This window comes from Cannabis sativa, chromosome 6, assembly GCF_029168945.1.
Source record: "Cannabis sativa cultivar Pink pepper isolate KNU-18-1 chromosome 6, ASM2916894v1, whole genome shotgun sequence".
Taxonomy (NCBI): Eukaryota; Viridiplantae; Streptophyta; class Magnoliopsida; order Rosales; family Cannabaceae; genus Cannabis; species Cannabis sativa.
Window position 1 is genome coordinate 30,807,398 of NC_083606.1, and position 25,427 is coordinate 30,832,824.

Sequence of the window (25,427 nt, forward strand, 5' to 3'; positions counted from 1 at the left end):
TATAAATAAAACTCAAGACATCAGTTTATAACAAGAGATAAATTACCTGAGATTGGTCGAGAAGTTTGCTTGGAGAGGCGTTTGTCTATCCGCTCTTGTTGCCTCCCAGACGGTTCTTTGTATACTGGCTCTCTCTGAAGACTTGCGTTCTCAGGAATCAGCTGGTGTTCTCGCAACTTCGCAGTTATACACAGTAATCGCCAGTCGCGATCTTGTACCGGAAGGCTCCCGAGGATTTTGGCTGTCTCTCTGCGAGTCGCGTCAAGTGCCGGTCGAGCTGGTCTATCTACGAGAATAAGAAAGAGCGAGTTAGCATAAGATCTCAAAAGTAATTCAGAAAATGCCTAAGTTAAAAAACACGCGACATACTAGGTCTGCGATTAAAGTCAGTTCTAATCCCAGGGACTTTAAAGACGTAGAACCACTTCGATTTCCAGTCCCCCATGTTCGACACCATTCCTTCTACTCCATTGATCTCAGAAGTCGCCCATTTTCTAAAACAGTAGAAGCCGTTATGAAGACCTACGCTTTTTATGTCGTAGAAATAGCTGAACTCTTCTACTGAGGGAGCCCTATGAACATATTCCATGTACATCGCATAGAAGGCTAGGGCAGTGCGATAACTGTTTGGAGTTAGCTAAAAAGGTGATACATCGTATCGCCCGAAAATAGCTGCGATGAAAGGATGGAAGGGGACCGATACCCCACATCGGAGAATGGATATTGAGACTACCACATCCTCTGTGGGTATAATCGCAGGGTTGGTAAACGGAAGATGCACCCTCTGGGACGGTTTAGGTCGCTGAAACGCAAGTCGCAGCAAATTTAACCTCACAAAGGTAGTGAAATCTAATTTGGAAACCCTCGAAATCAGATCTTCACACGCAAAGGGCTCATTCAGCTGAGTGTCGTCAACCGAGTCTGTCCCGCTCTCTTCCGCCTCCTCTTCATCCTAGCCTGACTCGCGAGCAGGGGCCATCCAATCATCGTCCATCTCCTCGACCTCGACGTCAGGAGAATGCCTCGAGTGAATAAGGTAGTCGCGGGCCGACACTGTGGACTCGCTATCTCGAATGTCGATGGTCCCAGGCTCGGCAAGTTCCTGCACCATTCTTTCGATGTCTGCAGAAGACATCGGGCCTAGCTCTATTGGTACGGCCTCCTCTTCTGAAATCGAGGTTTGGAGAAAGCTGTCTTCCTCAAGGTCAACTTCACCATCGAATGCACAGCCTCTAGAGCCGAGCTGTTGGCTATCCGACAAGTCGCTCATCTGAAAGATAGAAGATCTTTTCAGCGTGATGAATGTGTCAAAAGCAAAATAAGTGATCTCACCCGCATTAAACTATAAAGTCGCACTTGATAGAATGGTCAGCATCCTTGCGAATGCTGACCGCCCCAGCAATATGCGAGTGGAGATAATACTAAAAATGCAAATAAGTCACGCATCCTGGGCCAAGCGATATACCTCCAGAAACGGCTGGGAGAAACCCAGTGACTCAAGGGGCATGCGTTTTTCAAGCATGACCCTGAAGTTACTGGGGTACTCCCACCGTTCCGAGAATATCTACCAGCCAAAGAGTACGCTCGTTTGAACGTTAACGCATGTCACATATGGCTGGGTGTATCACAGTATCTCAAGGGACATATAACCGCGTATATGACCATTAGAATACTGTGACACACCCACCATTTGGAAACTCAGTTAATGCTCTCGCGACTTAATTCACAGCATATAAAATCCTAAAAGATCTAGCCAACAATCAAAAGTAAGTATATCTTGTCAATACACGAGCATTCGAATTGTTCATCTGAATAGCCGCGAGTATTCGAGTTGTTCATCTGAATACCCACGAGTATTCAAAGCATGAAACAGTGCCTATTCAAGTATATCGTATGCGGTTATGCCAACTTACAGGTCATATTCTATGAAGTTACCCAGTTTTTTTTACCTAAAAAACATAGCCTCATGCATATCATCTATAAACATTCATCCTTAAACATACCCTCATACACACTCAAAACCCAGAAAATATAGTCCCCACTCAAACGGAAAACGAAGCATGGTGAAGATTCAAAAACTAACCTTTTACTTTGATAAATCTGTTTCCACGAATCGCCCTTGATAGCAATGAAGAATCCAGAGGAACCCACGAATAAAGGCAAAAATCTGGGCAATTTACGGAGATTTTTCTTAGAGGTTTTTCTGAGAGTGAAGGAACAAAGAAGTTAAGGGAGTTGAAGGAAAATGAGGGAAAATGGGGATTTTCAGTTCGAATTAGGGGGTTTAAATACCCAAATCCCTCATTCATTGGGATCATGACACGTGGCAGTTGGAATGCCTAGAGTCGCCCAATCCAACGGCCAGAGATGGCCACGCCTACACAGAAACCGAAGAGTTTTGTGACGTGGCACCATAAATGCAATAAAAGTAATAGCCATCATTTTTCGAAACCCTCGAATGGACAACCAAAGGTCACCTCCTTGTGACAACCTTTCACCTGTCTCTCGAATGTAGTTTCCCTTGTGACTGCACCTGTCACATCGCGAAACTAGGGGCATGTGTTATAGTGAGATTTCTCTCACCTAGAAACTCGAGACCAGACCCCCACTAAAAGGACACGTATACTCAAATTTTCCACAGAAAGCTGAGATGTCCCTGAGGGACTCCTCGAAGTTTTAAACCTCGCTTAAGATATAACCAGCGAGAGGTGGCGAGCATGACCGAAGTCTAATCGTATCCGAGACAAGAGTGTAGATCGCATATATCGAATATATGCGATCATCCTCCCCTTGTCCTTGTATAAACCAGGAGAACAATTCTCTGTAAGTACGAGTTGATCTTAGGAACCCTACAGCCTTTATAATGCGATATAGACTCGCATGTCTAGGTTCTATCAGCTCAGCACACAATGTCTACAAGAAGCGACTATCTAAAGACGCAGACTTCCTAAACATAATGATAACCTTGCGAGTTGTACATCGGAATATGAACAGTCAACTCGCAGGTACGGAAGACGCATACGTTGATGAACTTAGTAACTGTCATTCATTTATTAATGTTAACATTGTTTAGTTTAATTATTGCAATTCAATATGTAAATAATGGATTAACAATGAATGTGATCCTTGTGTAACCGATTGGACACATGCTTTGTATATAAAGAGGTGATCCACCATGAAATGGCACCTAGGGGAATCCTTGGCTACAGTGGACTAAGCAGATCACAATCTGACTGAACCACTATAATTCTCTGTCTTACTCATATTCTCCAGTTTTGTTGATTGTTTTCCCATTCCCACTCGAGTACTCGCCATTCTAGGTTGAATACTCGCACTTGTCGTTTCTCTTAAAATTCTCTTTTGTATTAATAAAATAATATAATTTGGTGTTGCGAAATTCACTCGACAACAATGATAATCAGCGATAGGTATTCTTACACCTTGGATAAGTGTTATGTCCTTTCCAGGGCATTGGCAAAGTTTACGAGTATCGGATGTATGGAGTATACATCGGAAGGGACCGATATTGAACTTTGATTAGATATATTAAAATTTACTGTAATATCTATTCAATTCAATATCACCTGTTGATCCTAGATCAAATGATCTTAATCCTGATATGGTTAGGTTCGATCTCAAGAGTATTATACGTGTTCTTTGATTTGTTAGTTAAGCCTACTTTTGGGTCAGGGTGATACGTACATTTTGGGAACATGATAGTATAATTGAGTGGGATCGCTAACATAAATATGGAATCTATAACTTCTATAGGAATTTAGAAGTGAAACGATGATATCCTTCGAGCTTGGCTAAACAGAGATAAATGGTGGAGATCTAATTTCACTTCCCTGAAATATCATTTATACGGAGCTAAGTGTTTTAAGGATAAAATACATTGAAGGTGTAACGGTAACTTAGTGCCTATTCAATGTAGATCATCTATTAGAGGGTCATTGATCAAATTAGGATTATAACAATGGATAACTAATGACGTATCTATATCGTGGAACATATAGAGCGTTCTATATGACTGAGAGTGCAATTCCAAGTTCTAAGTGTGGATTCAATAAGGAATTAATAAGTTAGGAAATTTACTTGGTAAATTCGGTTCGACTTATTGGAAGCTCGGAAATATAGGTCCATGGTCCCCATATTAGTTGAGACCATACTGCTTGTAAGACTCAGTTAACTGATTTTGGTTAATCAATTATAATTCTAAAGTTAGACTATGTCTAGTTTATGAATTTTCACTAAGCGAGGGCGAAATTGTAAAAAAAAGAGATTCTAGGTTTATTTATTAATTAAGAGACTTTATATGTCTAAATTAATAAATATATTAAATGGCAATATTATTTAATAATTAATTTTTAGTTATTAAATAATTATAATTGGCATTTAAATGGTTGAATTGGAAAATTGGCGTTTTTGAGAAAATGGGATTGAGAAATGACAAAATGGCAAAATTGCAAAGTGAGGCCCATTATCCAATAATATGGCCAGCCACTTTGTATAGGATTTACCATTTATATTTTTCATTATTTTAATGCCATACAATTCTAACCTAAACCTAGATGGCATTCTATAAATAGAAAGTGTTGGCTTCAGGAAACAATGCACAAGCATCTCATTCCTTTCAGAGAAAACTTTCTAGCCACCACTCTCTCTCTTTTCTTCTCTTCAATTTCGAAATATCCTTGAGTGATAGAGTAGTGCCCACACACATCAAGTGGTATCTCAATCATAGTGTGTAAGACTGTGGAGAATCAACATCAAAGGAAGGAGAGAAAGAGATCCAGATTTAGATCTTGATAATGCTCTGCTAGAGAAAGGAATCAAGGGCTAGAGATCTGAATGGAAGGAGTCATTATATTCCGCTGCACCCAATGTAAGGTTTACTAAATTTTATATGTGTTTATTTCATTGTTTTAGAATTCATATTAGGATGTTAATGAAACATACTTGGTAGTAAATCTAGATCCTGGTAAAATATTTCCAAAAGTATCATCATCATCATCATCATCATGTATCTTATTATCTTATGTCTTGTGTCTTAACTAATTATTAATTACTATGGTAATTATCTTTTAATGACTAAATGCAGGTATGGGATACCAGACAACGCACTTGCACAAATTCTTTTAAAGTTCATGAAGAGTACATTTCTGACATGACTTTTACGTCCGATTCCATGAAGCTTTTGGGAACAAGGTTTTTTTTCCTTTTTCATATTTTAACATATTATTCAAACCCTTTTATCCTTTGATTATGATTTCCTTAATACATTTTTTTTCATTTAGTGGAGATGGGACTCTATCTGTTTGCAATCTTCGAAGAAACAAGGTTAAGATGCTCTTTCTAATCTTCGATCTCTTAAAAAATTGCCAACCGACCAACGGTATCTAAATTTCAATTCTTGATTCCCTTTTTGTTAGGTCTAATCTCAATCTGAGTTTTCAGAAGATGAGCTACTTTTCGTTGTTATCATGAAGGTACCATTTTCCACCTCTTTTTGAAATGCTAAATTATGATTGATTGTTTTGTACCACATTGCTTTTTTTTTTATGTTTTTTTTTTCGATTCACAATGTTTAACATGCTTCCTTGGTTGCCATTGCCATTTTAACGATTAAGAGATTGCCATAGAAGATTTGATCTGGTCTTAATTATTATTGAAATTAGATACGAAGAAGATAAATTGAACATTGGAATGCATATACCTTCACCCTATGTACTGAGTTATTTAAGTGGCTTTTTTTGTTTTGACAGAATGGTCGAAAAGTTGTTTGTGGATCACAAACCGGAACACTCTTACTGTACTCTTGGGGATATTTTAAAGATTGCAGGTATTTCATATTGAAGATGTATTACTAATTTTTGTTTTTTTAAAAAATCATTAGTGTTGTAAGCTCTGTGTTTTGTACCTCTTTTAATACTAAATAACCTTTCTCTTGGCAGTGATCGCTTTGTTGATCTCTCTCCGAACTCGGTTGATGCTTTGCTGAAGGTATGTGTTGATAAATAAAAGGATATAATAGGAAGAGTTATGGTCTTTAATAAAAAACCCTTGGGTAAGCAGTTAATTACGAATGAGATACAACCTTATCGATCAACAAGTTGATTAAGGGATAAGGTTAGTGCAAGGAGGTTGTATTTGTTGGGTTTTATGCCCTAAATAAAACTCTTTACAATCTGATTAGTTATCAATATAAGAAATTTGAAGTGATTGATGTTTGCATGAATTTTACATGCTAATGGTTTAATATGTTTATTATGGTTAAACACAAAATCAGTTAAATCCAGATCATATGTTTATTCACAATCACAGTATCGTCAACACAGTGGAATGTGATTGTGATCAAATGAATCAAAAGACTTGGTCCTTGTTTCATCAGTGTTATTGGATTTACACTAATGTGATAATCAGCGATGATGTATACTTACACTTGGAGTAAGTGTTATGTTCTTTCCAGGACATTAGTAAAGTATACTAGTTTCGAATGTATGGAGTATACATTGGACTGGACCGATATTGCAACTAAGTTAAGATATTACAAACTTACCGTTATATATATCTTTCCAAGTCAATATCAGTAGTTGATCTTAAGATTAAAAGAATCTAAATCCTGATATGCTTAGGCTCAACTCAGGAGTGCTATTCATGTTCTTTGATTTATTAGTTAAGCCTACTTTTAGGTCAGGGTGATACGTATATTTTGGAAACATGATAGTATGATTGAGTGGGAGTGCTGAACATAAATATGGAATCTATAGCTTCTACTGGTGTATAGAAGTCAAGTGATGATTCCCTTCGAGCTTAGCAAATAGAAGTAAATGGATGAGCTCTTGTTTAACTGACTAATTATTAGATCACTAAACACCATTTACAGGTAGCTAAGTGTTTTAAGGGGCAAAATACATTGAGGGGTGAGAACGGTAAAGAAATCCCATCTCGATGTAGATCATCTATATAGAGGATCTTTAAATCACAATAAGATTATAACAATGGTTAAATGAGATAGCATATTGATATCGTGGAACATATAATATGCTCTATATAAGTCTGAGAGTGCAATTCTAAGTTCTAAGAGTGGATTCAACGAAGAATTAATAAGTAGGAATTTACTTGGTAAATTTTGTTCACTTATTGGAAGCTCAGCATATAGATCCATGGTCCCCATTCTAGTTGAGAACATTCTGCTTGTAAGACTCATTAATTGATTCGTGATTGATCAATTATAATTCTAAAGTTAGACTATGTCTAATTTTATGAATTTTCACTAAGCAGGGGTGAAATTGTAAAGAAAAGAGTTTCTAGGTTTATTTATTTATTAATGGACTTTATATGTCTAATTAATAATTAAATTAAATGACAATATTATTTAATAATCTATTTTAGTTATTAAATAATTAGTTTTGGCATTTAAAAGGTTAGAATTGAAAAATTGGCGTTTTTGAGAAAATAGAGATAAAATTTGATAAAACTGCAAAATCAAGTGGGGCCCACTAATACACCTTGGCCGGCCACTAATTGAGGTTTTTCAAATTGATTTTTTCATTATTTTAATGCCAAATAATTCCTAACCTAAACCTAGTAGTTGCCTATAAATAGAAAGTGATGGCTCAGTCAAATCATAAGTTTTCAATAAGCCTTTCTGACAGAAATTTTTCTCTTCAGAAAGACTGAGTCTTCCCCACTTTCTATACCTGGCCAAAATCCCTCTTCTCTTTTCTTCTTCATCAATTTCGACCCTAGTGAAAGAGTAAGTGCCCACACATAGCAAGCAGTAACTCAATCATAGATTGGAAGACTGTGAAGGATCAAACTCAAAGAAGAAGGAGACTCGGGCTCAGATCTTGATTATACTCTGCTACAGAAAGGATACAAGGGTTAAAGATCTGAGTGGAAGGAGACATTAATTCCACTGCATCAATGTATGCTTTTCTTAACTTTATATGTGTTTATTTATCGTTTTAGAAAGTTCATATTTAGGGTGTTTAAACAACATACTTGTGAGTAGATCTAAGATCCTGGTAAAATAATTTCCAATAGTATTCAGGGTAGGTTATGTACTCAACTCCTATAAAAGGAAGGTTGAGGACACATAAAGAAGACATCAGAAGAAAAGAAGATTTTCTCTCTAAAAATCTCAGTTTTCATCATTGCTCCCTATTCTCTTCCCTTACACACAACCATCCCGTCTCATCAATTTTCTCCTTACACACAACCATCCCGTTTCATCAATTTTCTTCTTACACAACCATCCCGTCTCATCAATTCTCTTGCTACACACAACCATCCCATCACCTCTGCCAAGAACCAGGCTGCTTATTTAGCAAGCTCCTATAAAAACAGGCTGCCTATTTAGCATGCTCCTATAAAAACCAGGCTGCTTATTTAGCAAGCTCCTATAAAAACAAGGATGCTTATTTAGCAAGCTCCTATAAAAACCAGGCTGCCTATTTAGCAAGCTTCTATATAAACCAGGCTGCCTATTTAGCAAGCTCCTATAAAAACAAGGCTGCTTATTTGATAACCTTTATAAAAACCAAACCGTTCACACTACATTCCAACACATCAGCTCACCAAGGTCACCACGTATGCCCGAGATTGATCATTTTTTTTTAAGAATGTAAAAATCATTTGCTATTTGATCCTTGTAATATTTCACATTAATAAAGATGCACAACTGATTGTTTGCTACCGTAGACGTAGGCAAATACAATTTGCTGAACTACGTAAATTTGTGTCTTATTTTTATTTAAAGCAATATACATATATATATGCTATATGTTAATATTTATATATATGATAAATGTGTATATTTAAAGTAATATATTTTTATATTATGAAATGTTTGGCTGGAACCCCTGAACATTTTGGCGACTTTACTGGGGAGTGTTTTCCTTAATATATATATTTATTCCTATAAATACATAAAGGAAAACGCTCAAGTTTGTTCTCTTATTTGAATCTAAATGTCTATCTCCGATACCCGAGAGCAAGACAATCACATCAGATCAGAAACCTTGCGAAATGATAATAATAGTACCAATCTGACAAACACAGATGATGTTGTGTTAACAAGATTGGAAAAGCTTCAAAAAGCCCAAGACGGCATGATGCAATTGTTGAGCTCACTTTTGCCACAGTCACACCAAGAAGCATCTATTGATAGAAGCGGTTTACCTGAAGAGTGTGTGATGAATGAATCTCAAATAAGGCAAGTACATACTATTGAACAAAGAACTCAAGCAACACCTGATAATGTTTGAGGGATCAGAATTTCTGAGATTGCTGAAAGGGTTGGTGAAGAAGTCCGATCTTCCTCTGAATCTGTTACAAAAGATGAATTGATCGGTCTTCTTAAAGTCAAAAGAGGGAAGTCATCATCATCGGTAACTTCTATCGATTTTCACCCACCTAACCCCTTGGAAGTTGCAATGAAGCCTTACCCAAAAGGTTATATGAGTCCTGTATTTAGAAAGTACAATGGGAAATTCGGCAATGCTAAAGAACATATCATCCAATTCATTGATGATTTGGGAGTGTACGCCCATGATTTCGAACTAAGGATCCGAGAGTTTTCAAAATCTCTCACTGATCGCGCTTACTCTTGATCTGCAAGCTTGCCTTCAGGAAGTGTAAGGAGTTGGGACGATATGGTCTCTCAATTCTGCGCCAAATTCTTCATGATTGAAGATAAATGGAGCATAGCTAACTTGTTTGGAGAAAGACAAAGCTTCGGAGAAAGACTTGTTAATTATGCTCAAAAGTTTCGACAAAAAGCTCTTGATTGTGCCGAAACCATGGCTGAAAAAGATCTAGTCAAAATGTGTATCAAAGGTATGCTTGGTGAATATCGCTTACATATTGAAAACCATGCTATATACAATTTTACAGAGGTCATCGCCAAATCAAGGAATACTGAAGCTACTGTCTGTCGACTGGCCAAGCCGTCTAACCAAAACGATCAAAATCGCCCATGGAAGGGTTCAAAACGTGGTGTTGACATAGCAATGGCACAAGAAAAACAAAAATTTGAAGTTCATAAAAAAGGTCGACGAAATGATAAATCGGCGAAATTCCCTTGTAACAAAGAAAGAATCTGTAGCCTATTGGAGGCATGGATCAGGGATAGAGAGGTAATACTACCATTTGTCACAAAACTACCTACTTTAGAGGAAAAGCAGCATGAACTCTACTGTCACTTCCACCGAAAGATTAACCACCCAACCATGGGATGCTACACTCTGAGGAAAATTTTTCATTAGCGATTAGCAAAAGGGGAAATTATCTTAGATCAAGATGAAGTGGAACAAATACCGTTTCCCCAACATCAAAACGGAGGAGCTGCTATGACGTGCACAGAAGAGTTTCCCCCATTTCAATAGGGATATCACGGGGCATACATATCGAATAAATTATAGAAGAACCACCAAAACCAGACAGCATGGTAGATTTGTTGTTAAAGACTAAATTGTTTCGAGTAACTTCTTTGATTGCTTAGAATTTGGGAAAGATGCAAGAACTGAGGCTACAGAAGTTTTGCTTAAAATTTCCCAACAACACGGCCCTTCTTGTTATATGGTGGGGTGCCCAATGCATAATATTGCTAAAAAATCTGAAGGAGCAATTGTTTTCACCAATGCTGACATACAAACGTCTCCTTTCCTTCACAATCGATCGTTATATGTCGAGGCGAAGATTAATGGCCTGAAAATTAAACGTGCTTTAGTAGATAATGGAGCTTCAGTAAATCTCATGCCACTTGGAATATATTTTGCTATAAAAGAGGTAAAAGGGGGGTTAATCCCGCAACCAATCACGCTCACTGGATTTGCTGCTAAGTCTGTAAAAACCATGGGGTATATAACTGTTGAACTAGAGGTTGGACCAATCAGAGGACCCACTCGGTTCCATGTGATAAAAGCAGACACTTCATACCATCTCTTGTTGGGACGACACTGGATTCATACACATCATTGCGTACCATCGACATTGCACCAATGCGTCAAGGCGCACATTCGGGGAAAAGATGTTCATATCACAGCTACCAAGGCACCTTTTGCTAAAGACGAAGCTCACATGGCCCAGGCAATGTTCTTTGACGAGCTTGCCGAAAATAACATGGGGATGGTTATAAAACCACGTGCAGCACGCTTACCAAAATGGGAGGAATATGAAGCAACATGTAGTCCTTCAATTGCGAAACCCAAAAGAGAAAAGAAGGTTCAAAAAGTTACATTACCTAATGGGAAAAGAGCATATCGTTTATGACGGTGTGCGGGGTCGGCTAGTATGCCTAACCCCACCATTGCTATGGCAGAAGAGGTTATGAATAAGTTCGTTCTATCTCATCCACAAGTTGATAGTACTATAAAGGAGGTGGAAGATAGGTCAATGTCACTTGAGCTACAGGAAGAGCCAAAACCCGAAACTAACAAGTTGGAAGAAATTAATTTGTCTGAAAATCCTGAAGAAAGGAAACTTGTGTTCATTTCTGCCTATTTTCCTGTAGCCATACGAGCTGAATTGATAGAATTGCTACATAGGTATTGAGATGTGTTCGCTTGGACATATGAAGATATGCCTGGGTTAGATCCTAGGTTGGTTACTCACAAATTAAGCGTATTGTCTGAGGCAAAACCTGTAAAGCAAACTTCAAGGAATTATAGGCCAGAAGTACAACTTCCGATCAAGGTAGAAATTGAAAAGTTATTAAGAGCAGGTTTCATTCGTACGTGCAAGCATCCAATATGGCTAGCTTACATTGTTCCAGTGAAGAAGAAGAATGGAAAAATAAGAATTTGTGTTGATTATCGGGATCTTAATAAAGCCTGTCCAAAAGATGACTTTCCTTTGCCAAATCTTGATACTTTAGTCGATGCAACAGCAAATTGTGAAATGTTTTCTTTTTATGGATGGGTTTAGCGGGTACAACCAAATCCAGATGGCCAACGAAGATGCAGAGAAAACGGCATTTTGAACCCCGTTCGGAAACTTCTACTACACTATCATGTCGTTTGGCCTGAAAAATGCTGGTGCCACATATCAAAGAGCAATGACGGAAATATTCCATGACATGATACATGAAAGCATAGAGGTGTATGTTGATGATATTGTTGTCAAGTCCAAAAACAAATTTGATCACATTTGCAACCTCGAGAAAGCATTCCAAAGAAGTAGAAGGTATAAGCTCAAAATGAATCCTCTTAAATGTACCTTTGGTGTAAGCGCTGGGAAATTTTTGGGATTTGTTGTACACAAAAATGGTATAAGGATAGACGAAGATAAGACTAAGGCTATGTTGGGTTTCATGCCCTAAATAAAACTCATTTCAATATAATCAGATTTACTTATTAATATAGATCAGAAATAACATTTAATGTTGCATGGTTCACATGATTTATTTCATGATTATATGTACATAATGTATAGATTCATCTGAAACCCTTTTCACATACTTGATCCTGTTTATTGTGCCGTCAACACATTGGAAAGTAAACATGACAATGTGAATAAAGTTTCCTAGATTTATCAGACACAGGGTTTTACTGATATGATAATCTACAACAAGAGTTTACTTGTATTTGGAGAAATACTATGTTCTTTCCAGAACATTGGTTAAAGTAAAGCTCAGGTTGGATGCATGGAGTATGCATCGGAAGGGACCGATATTGAACTTTGACTTAGATTTAATTAAACTTACCGTAGACTCTATTCAAGTCAATATCACCAAGTTGATCCTAGATCAAATGATCTTAATCCTGTTATGATTAGGCTCAATCTTGAAAGGCTATTCGTGTTCTTTGATTTGTTAGTTAAGCCTACTTTTAGGTCAGGGTGATACGTACATTTTGGGAACACGGTAGTGCAATTGAGTGGGAGCGCTAGCATAAACATGGAATCTATAGCTTCTATCTGGCGAATAGTAAGCAAAGGATGATCTCCTTCGAGCTTGACCAAACGAAAATAAATGGTGGAGATCTCATTTCACATAAGCTGAAATATCATTTATACGGGGTCAAGTGTTTTAAGGATAAAATACATAGTAGGGTGTTACGGTAATTTAATCCCTTTACTGTGTAGATCATTCATATAGAGGATCATTGATCAAATTAGGATTATAACAATGGATAACTAATGATGCGTCTATATGGTGGAACATATAGAGCATTCTATATACTGAGAGTGCAATTCTAAGTTCTATGCGTGGATTCAACGAAGAATTAATAAGTTAGTGAATTTTAGTGCTAAATTCTTGATCTACTTATTGGAAGCTCGGTTATATAGACCCATGGTCCCCGCACTAGTTGAGATAATATTGCTTGTAAGACTCATATAATTGGTTTTGATTAATCAATTATAATTCTCAAATTAGACTATGTCTATTTGTGAATTTTTCACTAAGTAAGGGCGAAATTGTAAAGAAAGAGTTTTAGGGGCATATTTGTTAATTATGATACTTTGTATGGTTCAATTAATAAATATGATAAATGACAATATTATTTAATAATTATTTATAGTTATTAAATAGTTAGAATTGGCATTTAAATGGTTGAATTAGAAAATTGGCGTTTTTGAGAAAATCACATGCAGAAAAGATAAAACTGCAAAATTGCAAAAAGTGAGGCCCAAATCCACTTGTATAGGGCCAGCCACTTTTGTAGGAAATTTAAACTGATTTTTTCATTATTTTAATGTCAAATAAGTCAAACCTAACCCTAGTGGAATGCTATAAATAGATAGTGAAGGCTTTAGGAAATTTACACTTAAATTTCTACACTTCTGATTCAGAAAAAACTGAGCCTTCTCTCTCCCTATCTTTGGCTGACCCTTCTCTTTCTCCTTCCCTCTTCAATTTCGAAATCCTTAGTGTATGAGTAGTGCCCACACACAGCAAGTGATACCTCAATCATAGTGAGGAAGATCGTGAAGAAAGACATTCAGCAAAAGGAGTTTCAGCATCAAAGATTCAGAGAAAGAGATCCAGGTTCAGATATTGATAATGCTCTGCTACAGAAAGGAATCAAGGGCTAGATATCTGAACGGAAGGAGTCATATTATTCCGCTGCACCCAATGTAAGGTTTCCTAAACTTTATATGTGTTTATTTCATCGTTTTAGAAAGTTCATATTTAGGGTGTTAATAAACATACTTGTGAGTAGATCTAAGATCCTGGTAAAATAAATTCCAACAGGCTATACTAGCCATGAAGGTACCGCAATCAGCCAAAGAATTGAAAAGCTTTCTCGAAAAAGTTTCATATCTACGACGTTTTATACCAGCTTTGGCAGAACTCACAGGCCCGCTCCAATCATTAATGAGAAAAGGTATGTCTTTTAATTGGGGAGAAAAATAGCAAAAATCGTTTGACAAGATTAAAAATGTATTGTCTTCCTCCCAAGTTATGATATCACCAGTACCAGGAGTGCCACTATTGTTATATTTGGCTGTTACTGAAGCATCCATCAGCGCAAGAGGTTGAAGGAAAATAAAAACCCATGTACTATCTCAGTAGACAAATGAAAGGAGCTGAGACTAATTATCCCTATGTTGAAAAACAATGCTTAGCTTTGGTGTACACAGCACAACGATTAAGACACTACCTAGTGGCGCATAAGGTGGTGGTAATGACTAAAGCGGATCCCATAAGATTCATGTTGAGTAAACCCATACCTTCCAGTAGAATAGCTCGTTGGATATTGATGCTTAGCGAGTTTTATATAACTGTCATGTATCCTAAAGCGCAAAAAAGTCAAGCCTTGTCTGATCTACTGGCATGTTCACCAGACAACCATGAAGAATCAATCATAGAGGAGATCCCTGGAGTATTACCTGAAGCCATGATTTGCGATGAAGAAACACAAGAAAGATGGACAATCACATTTGATGGGTCATTGACCGCTAAAGGGGGAGGTGCAGGAATAGTGTTGACCAATCCAACAGGTAAGAATCATATTCAGGCTTATAAATTATCATTTGATTGTACTAATAATGAAGCTGAGTATGAAACACTTATTTTGGGAATGACGGTCACACTAAGCATGGAAGTTAGCAGAGTTACGATTAGAGGGGACTCTAAACTTGTTATTCAACAAGTCAAAGGGGAATTCGCTGTGAAGGAATCATCATTAGCAATATATCGAACAATGGTCCAAGAACTAGCGAAGAATTATAGCGAATGTCGCTTTGAGCACATGCCCCGAACACAAAATAGGTATGCAGATGCTTTAGCTACTATGGCTTCCAAAATTGAAGTGTCAGAAATTCAATTAGTGGTTAAAGTAATCAATCAGAAGTGTTTAATCACTTCAAGGTACAAGAGAGAAACCACAGGCAAAGATTGGCCACACCAAATGATCGATAAAATTACAAAACCAAAAATGACTCATCTTAAGGAAATATAGCATAATGTCATCATTGAAGGAACACTTTAATACCGATCATCAGACGGGGTGTTGGCAAGATGTTTAAACCAAGAGGAGGTTGTCAATCGAATGAAGGAGATTCAGAACATCACGTGTGGAATAAAAGGTCCCAAATTATCAAGAAGATTGCAGAGGGCAGGCTATTATTGGTTAGAAATGGAGGAAGACGCTGCAAAGTTACAAAGAGATTGCCCACATTGCCAACTCATGTTTAATAGCACTGAGGCAATCTTAATGACTAAGGTTGATGATTGGAGAAGGCCATATAAGGAATATTCAATGGAAAATTGTTACGCTGCATTAGTAAAGAAGAGGCTGAGGAAGTCATGGAAGAAGTCCACCACGGGAACTGTGGTGAACATCAAGGGGGGAGGAAACTATTTGAAGAAATCGTTCGCATAGGGTATTATTGGCCAACCATGGAAGCAGATACAATGGAATTTACAAAAAAGTGTCAAAAATGCCAAATTTTTGGAGACAAAATTCACGCGCCAGCCATTCCTCTCCAATCCGTAACCACCCCTTGGCCGTTTCACACTTGGGCTATGGACCTTATAGGTCCAATTTCACCACCTTCTCAAGGAAGAATTTGGATTTTGGCTGCAACAGAATGTTTCACAAAATGGTCAGAAGCAATTCCTTTGAGAAAAGCCTCTACTGAAGTTGTGGCCACTTTAATTCTAGAACACATTATTTGTCGTTTTGGTCTCCCGAAAAGGATTTTGTCAGATAATGGCACTCCATTTACTGGAAAAGCAACCAAGAAATTGTTGGAAGACTATCAAATTTTTCATGGGAAGTCAACTAGGTACTACCCACAAGGAAATGGCATTGCTGAGGCGTTCAATAAGTTATTATTGCAGGTCTTAAGTCGCATGGTGCACGACAGTCCTACAATATGGCACGAATTTATCCCTTTAGCTCTATGGGCCTATCGCACTTCAAAACGGGGATCTACAGGGTTAACACCATTTTCTTTGGTTTATGGATCAGAAGCAGTATTACCTGCCGAAATAGCTGTGCCATCACCTAGATTAGCTACGGCTGCGGGAATGGATGTACATCAAGCACGATTAGAAGAATTAGAGCTAATTGATGAACGAAGAGATAAAGCCCAAGGTAATTTATTACAGTATCAATGGCGTGTAGCTCGAGCATATGACAAGCTCGTACGACCAAGAATATTCCAAGAAGGGGATATGGTACTAAAAACTGCAGACCATGTGATGCGAGGGACGCATGCAACCAAGTTTGTACCCAATTGGGAAGGACCCTATACCGTTAAAGAAATAAAAGGTAGCGGCTATTGCACCCTCTTAGATCCTAACACATGAGTAACACTGTTGGGTTTTATGCCCTAAATAAAACTCATTTCAATATAATCAGATTTACTTATTAATAAAGATCAGAAATAACATTTAATGTTGCATGGTTCACATGATTTATTTCATGATTATTTACATAATGTATGAATTCAATTTAAGTCCAGAACATATCAATTTGTTAATGATTATAGTGTTGTCAACACAGTAGAATATAATCTTAATTATATGTTCGAAAGTTTATTCTCTGATTTGTCAGTTCACTGGATTTAGACTAACATGATAATCAGCGATAGGTATTCTTACACCTTGGATAAGTGTTATGTCCTTTCCAGGACATTGGCAAAGTTTACCTGTATCAGATGTATGTAGTATACATCGGAAGGGATCGATATTGAACTTTGATTAGATATATTAAAATTTACCATAATATCTATTCAATTCAATATCACCCGTTGATCCTAGATCAAATGATATTAATCCTGATATGTTTAGGTTCGATCTCAATAGTATTATACATGTTCTTTGATTTGTTAGTTAAGCCTACTTTTGGGTCAGGGTGATACGTACATTTTGGGAACATGATAGTATAATTGAGTGGGAGCGCTAACATAAATATGGAATCTATAAATTCTGTAGGAATTTAGAAGTGAAACGATGATATCCTTCGAGCTTGGCTAAATAGAGATAAATGGTGGAGATCTCATTTCACTTCGCTGAAATATCATTTATACGGAGCTAAGTGTTTTAAGGATAAACTACATTGAAGGTGTAACGGTAACTTAGTGCCTATTCAATGTAGATCATCTATTAGAGGATCATTGATCAAATTAGGATTATAACAATGGATAACTAATGACGTATCTATATCGTGGAACATATAGAGCGTTCTGTATACTGAGAGTGCAATTCTAAGTTCTATGCGTGGATTCAACGAAGAATTAATAAGTCAGTGAATTTAAGATATAAGTTCTTGATCTACTTATTGGAAGCTTGGATATATAGACCCATGGTCCCCATACTAGTTGAGACCATACTGCTTGTAAGACTCAGTTAATTGATTTTGATTAATCAATTATAATTCTAAAGTTAGACCATGTCTAGTTTATGAATTTTCACTAAGCAAGGGCGAAATTGTAAAGAAAAGAGATTCTAGGTTTATTTATTAATTAAGAGACTTTATATGTCTAATTAATAAATATATTAAATGACAATATTATTTAATAATTAATTTGAGTTGTTAAATAATTTGAATTGACATTTAAATGGTTGAATTTAAAAATTGGCGTTTTTGAGAAAATGAGATGCAGAAATGATAAAACAGCAAAATTGCATAAGTGAGGCCTAATATCCAAAGCCCAGGCCGGCCACTATTGTAGGCTTTTATCATTTATTTTTTTATTATTTTAATGTCAAATAATTCTAACTTAAACCTAGGTGGTTACCTATATATAGGTAGTGATGGCTTCAGGAAAAGATGATACACATCATTCCTTCAGAGAAAAATTTCTAGCCGCCACCTTTGCTCTTCTTTTCTTCTCTAAATTTCGAAATCCTTGAGTGAATGAGTGAGTGCCCACACACATCATGTGGTATCTCAATCATAGTGTGTAAGACTGTGGAAAATCAACCAACAAGAAGGAGAATCAGCATCAAAGGAAGGAGAGAAAGAGATCCAGGTTCAAATCTTAGTGATGCTCTGCTACAGAAAGGAATCAAGGGCTAGAGATCTGAACGGAAGAAGTCATTATATTCCGCTGCACCCAATGTAAGATTTCCTAAACTTTATATGTGTTTATTTCATTGTTTTAGAATTCATATTAGGATGTTGATGAAACATACTTGTTAGTAAATTTAGATCCTGGTAAAATATTATCCAACAAACACTTCCTGTTGCAAATATAAAATACATTAAGAAGTACTTTTCCATGAATGATAATAAAAGGTCTCAAGATCTAAATATATATATATAATAATAATAAAACTTAATACATATATTTATATCTTCACATTCTCTACTCTTTGTATCACATAATATATATTAACTAGTTTAGTTTTATTTTATTAAGATGAGATCTAAGAAATAAAACTTAATATATATACGCATCTTCGCATTCTCTACTCTTGGTGTCATACAATATATATTTATATATATGCATATTAACTGATTTAGCTTTTGAAATGATAAAACATTCTCTACTTTTTACATTCTACACGAGTGAGAGTAAAACATAACTTGTAAAAAAAAAATAATACTAACTTAAAATGTAAATGTCGTTCTATATGTATATATGCATTATAAATACCTAAAATGGCCTATTACAAAGCAAGCAGTAAAAAAAAAACAACGACAATTTACACAATCACACACTTAGACATATGTGTATGCACCAACTGGTACAAGGGATAGTCACTACAAAAGAAATGAAGCTATCTCAAAACATAACTACTGGAGACACACACATATATATATAGACATATATATGTATAAGATAATACAGTACATGTGTATTCTACCTCAAAGACAAACTATTGTGTAAACGCTTCTAAGCAAGACAGTGGGCTAAAAAAAAAGGAAAGGGTCTATACCATGAAATTATCAAGGGGGAGTATAAACCCAGGTGTTCGATGGAGAGCCTTGATCCTTACAATGTTGTTTCATACCTGCTATCTTATGATTTAGCTCTTCAACTTCTCTAACCTTTATATCCCGTTCTTCACCCATCTTTTCAAGTTCTCCCACCAAATGACGATAGCGGATAGATGAGTTGACAACCTCAAAATAGAATTCAACAATTTTTCCTAACATGGAAGGCCGTTCTGAGAAAATAAGACAAAGTATCTTCCAATACTCCAACAAATGAGAGTAGTGTTGCTCAGAGATTTCAAATGTTAAGCGAAGCAAGGGTAAACAAGGAGAACTTAGCTGAATAAATAGTGACTTCTTGATTGAGGAAAGATTCTCAAAGAAAGAGGTAAATTCCTTGTCCAGTGAGGTATCAAGTGAGCAAAATCGTGATGTGTAAGGCCCAAGTGGGGCCAAACATTCTGAATCCAAGCCAACAAGTGCCGCTAAATCTATACCATACTCAGATTCTACTTGAATGTGTTCAATCACTAAAGGATTATCAGTAGGAGCTGATGGGCATGCTTTATGGGCATTTTGACTAACGTTAGCCATGGTTGGTGTACGACTTGAAATATCCTCTTAATCCTGAGAGAATAGATTTGAAGTTTTTGGGAAGTCAAGGAATCCTCCCGTCTGTAAGTATATATATATGTATGTATGTGTATAAGAAAATTATTCATAATATACTATAAAGCAAGAATGAAGAGGAGAATTAAGTACTTTCGTACCCCAAAGGATACAATCGTAGGAATTGGTCCAACTGGAATGGTAGTCTGAATTAATCCACTAATGGCCCCATCATGGTTGCTATTTGCTGAACAAGGCAAACATTGCAACCTGTGATTTGTATGAGTTTCAGCACCTTTTTCAGATAAATTACTACCCCAACATACATCACCTAAAACACTTTGGTCACCCTCCAAAAAGGCTGACATCATATCATCCGATATAGACCTAGAAGGAAAATGACGCTCACCAACCAAGCCATGTCCAGGAGGGTCCACAAGCTGTGTTTCTTGTGAAGTAATGTGTGCCCCAACCAAGCCATGTCCAGGAGGGTCCACAAGCTGTGTTTCTTGTGAAGCTGTGTTTCTTGTCATCCGATATTGACCTAGAAGGAAAATGACGCTCACCAACCAAGCCATGTCCAGGAGGGTCCACAAGCTGTGTTTCTTGTGAAGTAATGTGTGCCCCAATTTCAGTGGTAAGATCCTCTCCTTCTGTAGGACCTATCAAAGATCAGGTAATGATTAATATATATATATATATAAATATGGGTATGCATGATATATGCGTAGTCACATATATAAATGTGAATATGACAAAGTGATGAAGGCATAAAAAAAAGGGGGGCCGACATTATCAATACATAAATATGTAATAAATGGATGTGCATGATAAGAAAAAATAAGGTAGAGTCCATACCCTTTTCGTGATCACGATTCTTACTTTGATAGACTGACCATATGTTATTTTGGCGCATCCACAAGTCACAAACTTTGAGGATACCCCACCCTGCCTCTCCTTACATGGGAGTTGGAACAAGTCATACGAACGTTTTGAAACTTGAAGAGAACCTAACAAACATGATTTTGATGCCTTTTCTAGACTCCCTGCCTTACGATCATGAGGAACATGTTGGTCAAATCAAAATTGTCTAGCCACACGATCAGGTTGATATGAAATAAAAGACCAAGAAAGAGTTTTTGAGTTATCTTGAAGGCACAACAACCACCGAGGAAGACAAATAGCAAACCAAAATCCTATATCGCCACGAGAAATATTCAGATTCGATCGAACCTTGCTCGTTAATGGTACCACACTTCCATCATACATGTCCAAGGTGAAATAAGCATCTATGTTGGTAAGATATGGGCGGAAGTTGAATTCTGAAATAGTCAACGATATCAGTCAACTGTATTGAGCCCTTTAAACGAGAACGAAACATTTACCAAGCACGAGAGCTTCCATCCTTCAAACATTTGCGGGGTGGGGCAAGCTTATGAAAACGCTCCCAAATAAACAGTTGGAGGAAAGAAGCATCCACGGCACTAATTGTCTTCATACTTCCGGAATTTATATCACGAACTATGGAGTCTAAGTTATGATACAAAGTTCCTAGGTAAAAAGCTCCTATTTGGAGTTGCTTCCTGCATGCAACTTTACATGCTAAGGGGTATAAAGCACGACATACCGACCTGGATTGTTTTGAGGGAAAAACGTACCTACTTAACCATAAAGTGATACAAGCAGCCAATTCCACAAGACTATAGTCGTTACCTCTATGGATATGGGTTATCCAATCGTGCATATCACGCGTGGCATCATTTTTTTTTTAAATCATTGGATGCTTCCGTCAAGGCTGACAACAGGTCTCTCTCATCTTTCAACAGAGGTTCAATCGCGGAAGTAATACTACATATAGGCAGTAAAAGGAGAGCATATACATCTTCTAATGTTATAGAAAACTCATCCCAATTCACCAAAACTGTATGAGTCGTAGGACACCAGCAACTCACTAATTGGTTCAAAATAGTCACATCACAAAATATCTCAATACCCGAGCATACCCACATGGAAGATAATATACCCACTAATTTCAAAAGTGCCTGAAAATGTGTTGACACAGAAATACTCCTTTCCTTCCAACCATTGATTGCGCCTGAAAGTGATCGATAGTCAATTTCAAAATCATTGCCTTCATAATGACAACGCAATGGAAGATTTTGGCCAGAAATTATATGATCTCTCATTGAGTCCTGATAAAGGTAAACCCTGTCTTTCTCATAGATAATAGAAAATAATTCATCACGAGAAGGTGGAGCGTCATCACATTCAGATGAAACTGCACTCTCTACAGTTGAAGAAACTGTCATTCTTTTATGGCCCATAGTATGGAGTTCCATTCAATCTGCATAAACACATACACAAAAGAAAATCCTTTTATCCACAGCCATATACATTACAATTCATAAAAAAATATATATTTGTATATGAAATTATGCATACTACAGTACAAGAGAAGCAACACAAGTTTCCTCTAAAAAAAAGAGATGAGTAATGAGGCGGTTAAAGATGAGTAATGTATATATAATATATATAATATATACTACTTTACTATTAATATATATATATGATAAGGGAAGCCTCTTGTGTTTTTTTTTTTGGGCTGATGTTTTCGACCCTGCAAAAAATCCTACAACTTTAATTTCTTTGCTATGAGATTAATGTTGGATCTTTTGTCTTTTTTTGTTTTTTGTCCTTTTGTTTTTTTAGCTGATCTTATAGATCAATGTAGCCAGCCACAACCTTTCTAAAAATAAAGGGTTCTTTTAAAAAAAAAAAAATTCTACTAAACAAAAAGGGAAGAGTGATAAAAGTGAAGAGTGATAAATTAAGAGAGTGATCACATGACATCATTCACCTTATTTGATTCTTTTGCTTATTTATTTATTTATCATTATTATTTTTTTAAAATAAAAAAGAAAACATAAACGTATATGAATTAATTTTCATTATCAAACCAGGTCGCTTACACATATTCATTAGCTTGACGACGATAGTGTGGTACCACAACATTATTAGTACAATCAAGTTTTATATGTTATAAATTTTAATTTAAGAATACTACCGATGAAAAAATCAATATAAATATTTAGAATTATAAAAATATATAATTACGATGAAACATACATATAATATTTTTTTATCGTGTTTATTTTTTGAGTAATTTGCGGCAAAACCCCCTCAACTATCAATTTACTTGCAAAAAACCATCCAACCTCATATTTTGGTGGGAAAACCCTCCAAAGTACTGTTTCGTTTACATTTTTAAGGTGTCGTCTATTCAGCCTCGTTAAGTCTTAATTTTGCCCACGTGGCAATGACAGGTCAATAAAAAATTATCCTACGTGGCCATATTTTACAAAATAAAAATTAAAATAAAAACAAAAAATTTAAGAGTAATTTGCGGCAAAACTCCCTCAACTATCAATTTACTTGCAAAAAACCATCCAACCTTAAAGTTTTTTAGATGGTTTTTTGCAAGTAAATTGATAGTTGGGGGAGTTTTGCCGCAAATTACTCTTAAAGTTTTATTTTTATTTTGTAAAATATGGCCACATAGGATAATTTTTTAGTGACTTGTCATTGCCACGTGGGCAAAATTATGAGCTGGACAGACGGCATCTTAAAATGTAAACAGAATAGTACTTTGGAGGGTTTTCCCACCAAAATATGAGGTTGGATGGTTTTTTGCAAGTAAATTGATAGTTAAGGGGGTTTTGCCGCAAATTACTCTTATTTTTTCTTTTTTTGAGTTAATTTGAAGTACTTAAAACAAAAAGCTTAATAAAAACAAGGTAGAGTCTCGTATTCTTCTTATCAACATTAGTTACAAAAAAAAAGGGTACTTACATTGTTTTTAAACACTATTAAAAAACAAAGGAGGAGAACGAAAAAAAAAAAACAACTGTCTTTACAAAAAAAAATCCCAAACAGGTGTCTACCACTCGTGATTTATTCTATGGTTATAGTGGAAATCTTCGGGATTAAGAAGAAAGAGAGGATGAGCTAAGTCTCTCAACGAACTTCGTTCAAATGAGAGAGGATGTTCCTGAGTTCATTAGAAATACGATCGTCTCTCCATTTTTCAACGGCGACAAGCCTACCCCGCCAACCCGAAACATCACCCTGAAGAAGGGAAACTAGAGAACATAAATATTCCACTGTTATAGCTTGATGAAGATAGAATTATAACTGGATAAGAGAATGGACTCACTCAAGTAAGGGTTTTTTTTAGAATTTGATTTGATTTCTCTTAATTTTTTTTTTTATCTTATACATATACTTACATAATTTCAATCTATCTATATCAGCCTGGTAAACATATTACCTAACAGAATTGTTCAACCAATTGCAGAACATTCAGAGTACCCTGTTGAGCGCCTTGGTAAATATCATCTTGCTGACATTTTGTGATAGCAATAGGTTTCATATTTTCTTTTTTCTATGTTTTATTAACATTGTTGTGGTTTAGTTTTGTAGCTTTTTCCCATGATAGAAAGTTTCTTGGAAGTAGTATAGCACATGATCCGGTGATGAAGGTTCGCTTTCTCTCTCTCTCTCTCTCTCTCTCTCTCTCTCTCTCTCTCTCTCTCTCTCTCTCTCTCTCTCTCTCTCTCTCTCTCTCTCTCTCTCTCTCTCTCTCTCCTATAGTAATGTTGGTGCGGTAATCTTGAAATATGACAGTATATTTTTTAGCCATTAATCTCTCCATGTGCATATTTTTAAACAGATATAGGATTTGGAAGATCTATTACAAGGTTCTGAAAATTATAGAGGGAGTCAAGCCGCCGTTACAGAAGACAAGATGTCAATCCGCCAAAGTCAACCAAAGGTATTATTTGTTTATGCTATTTCTTCTTGGAACACTTGTAGTGATTTAGTTATTAGTCATTTTTTCATTGTTTGAATTTTGATCCATGCCTAGATCAGATTTTGAAGTAATAGATTTATGTTGATCTCATGAGTTGTAGGCTTAATTAAATTAGTTCAAGGCCAACAAAAATTCCATGTGTTTACAATATATATTGTAGTTATAGTAGAAATTTTGCCAATTTTTTAAAAAATTCTTAATAATCTATGGTTTCGAAAACAGGTTCAAACAACTCCAAATGGGGACTTTTTTGGCACCCCAGCATGAAAATTGTTATGTATGATGAATTTAAAAACAAGTTGTTCATTCTAGAAAATCATCTTTCGTAATTACATTGAGCTATTAATATTTAGCAATATAAAAATTTTGATATAAGTAGCATTAGTGTTATCCCAAAATTGACACTCTCACATGGCATCACGAGAATGGTGACACGTGGACACTACTTAGAGCATCTGGTCAGATCAACATGCCGAGCAGGATGCCTCGTTGGCATGTCCATAATGGAATACTCAACGAGCCGTGCAGAATGAGCAACACTTAGCGAATTCAACCAAGCGCATTGTGAGTCACCAGCTCAATCCCTATAACTCAAGGATCAACTTGCA

The 25,427-nt window shown here is 36.3% G+C and overlaps 1 pseudogene; it reads left to right on the forward strand.

The window, feature by feature from the left end:
* LOC133039230 (WD repeat-containing protein 55-like) overlaps positions 1–25,086 on the forward strand; it is a 41,896-nt pseudogene extending 16,810 nt beyond the window's left edge.
* Positions 25,087–25,427: the final 341 nt, after the last annotated feature.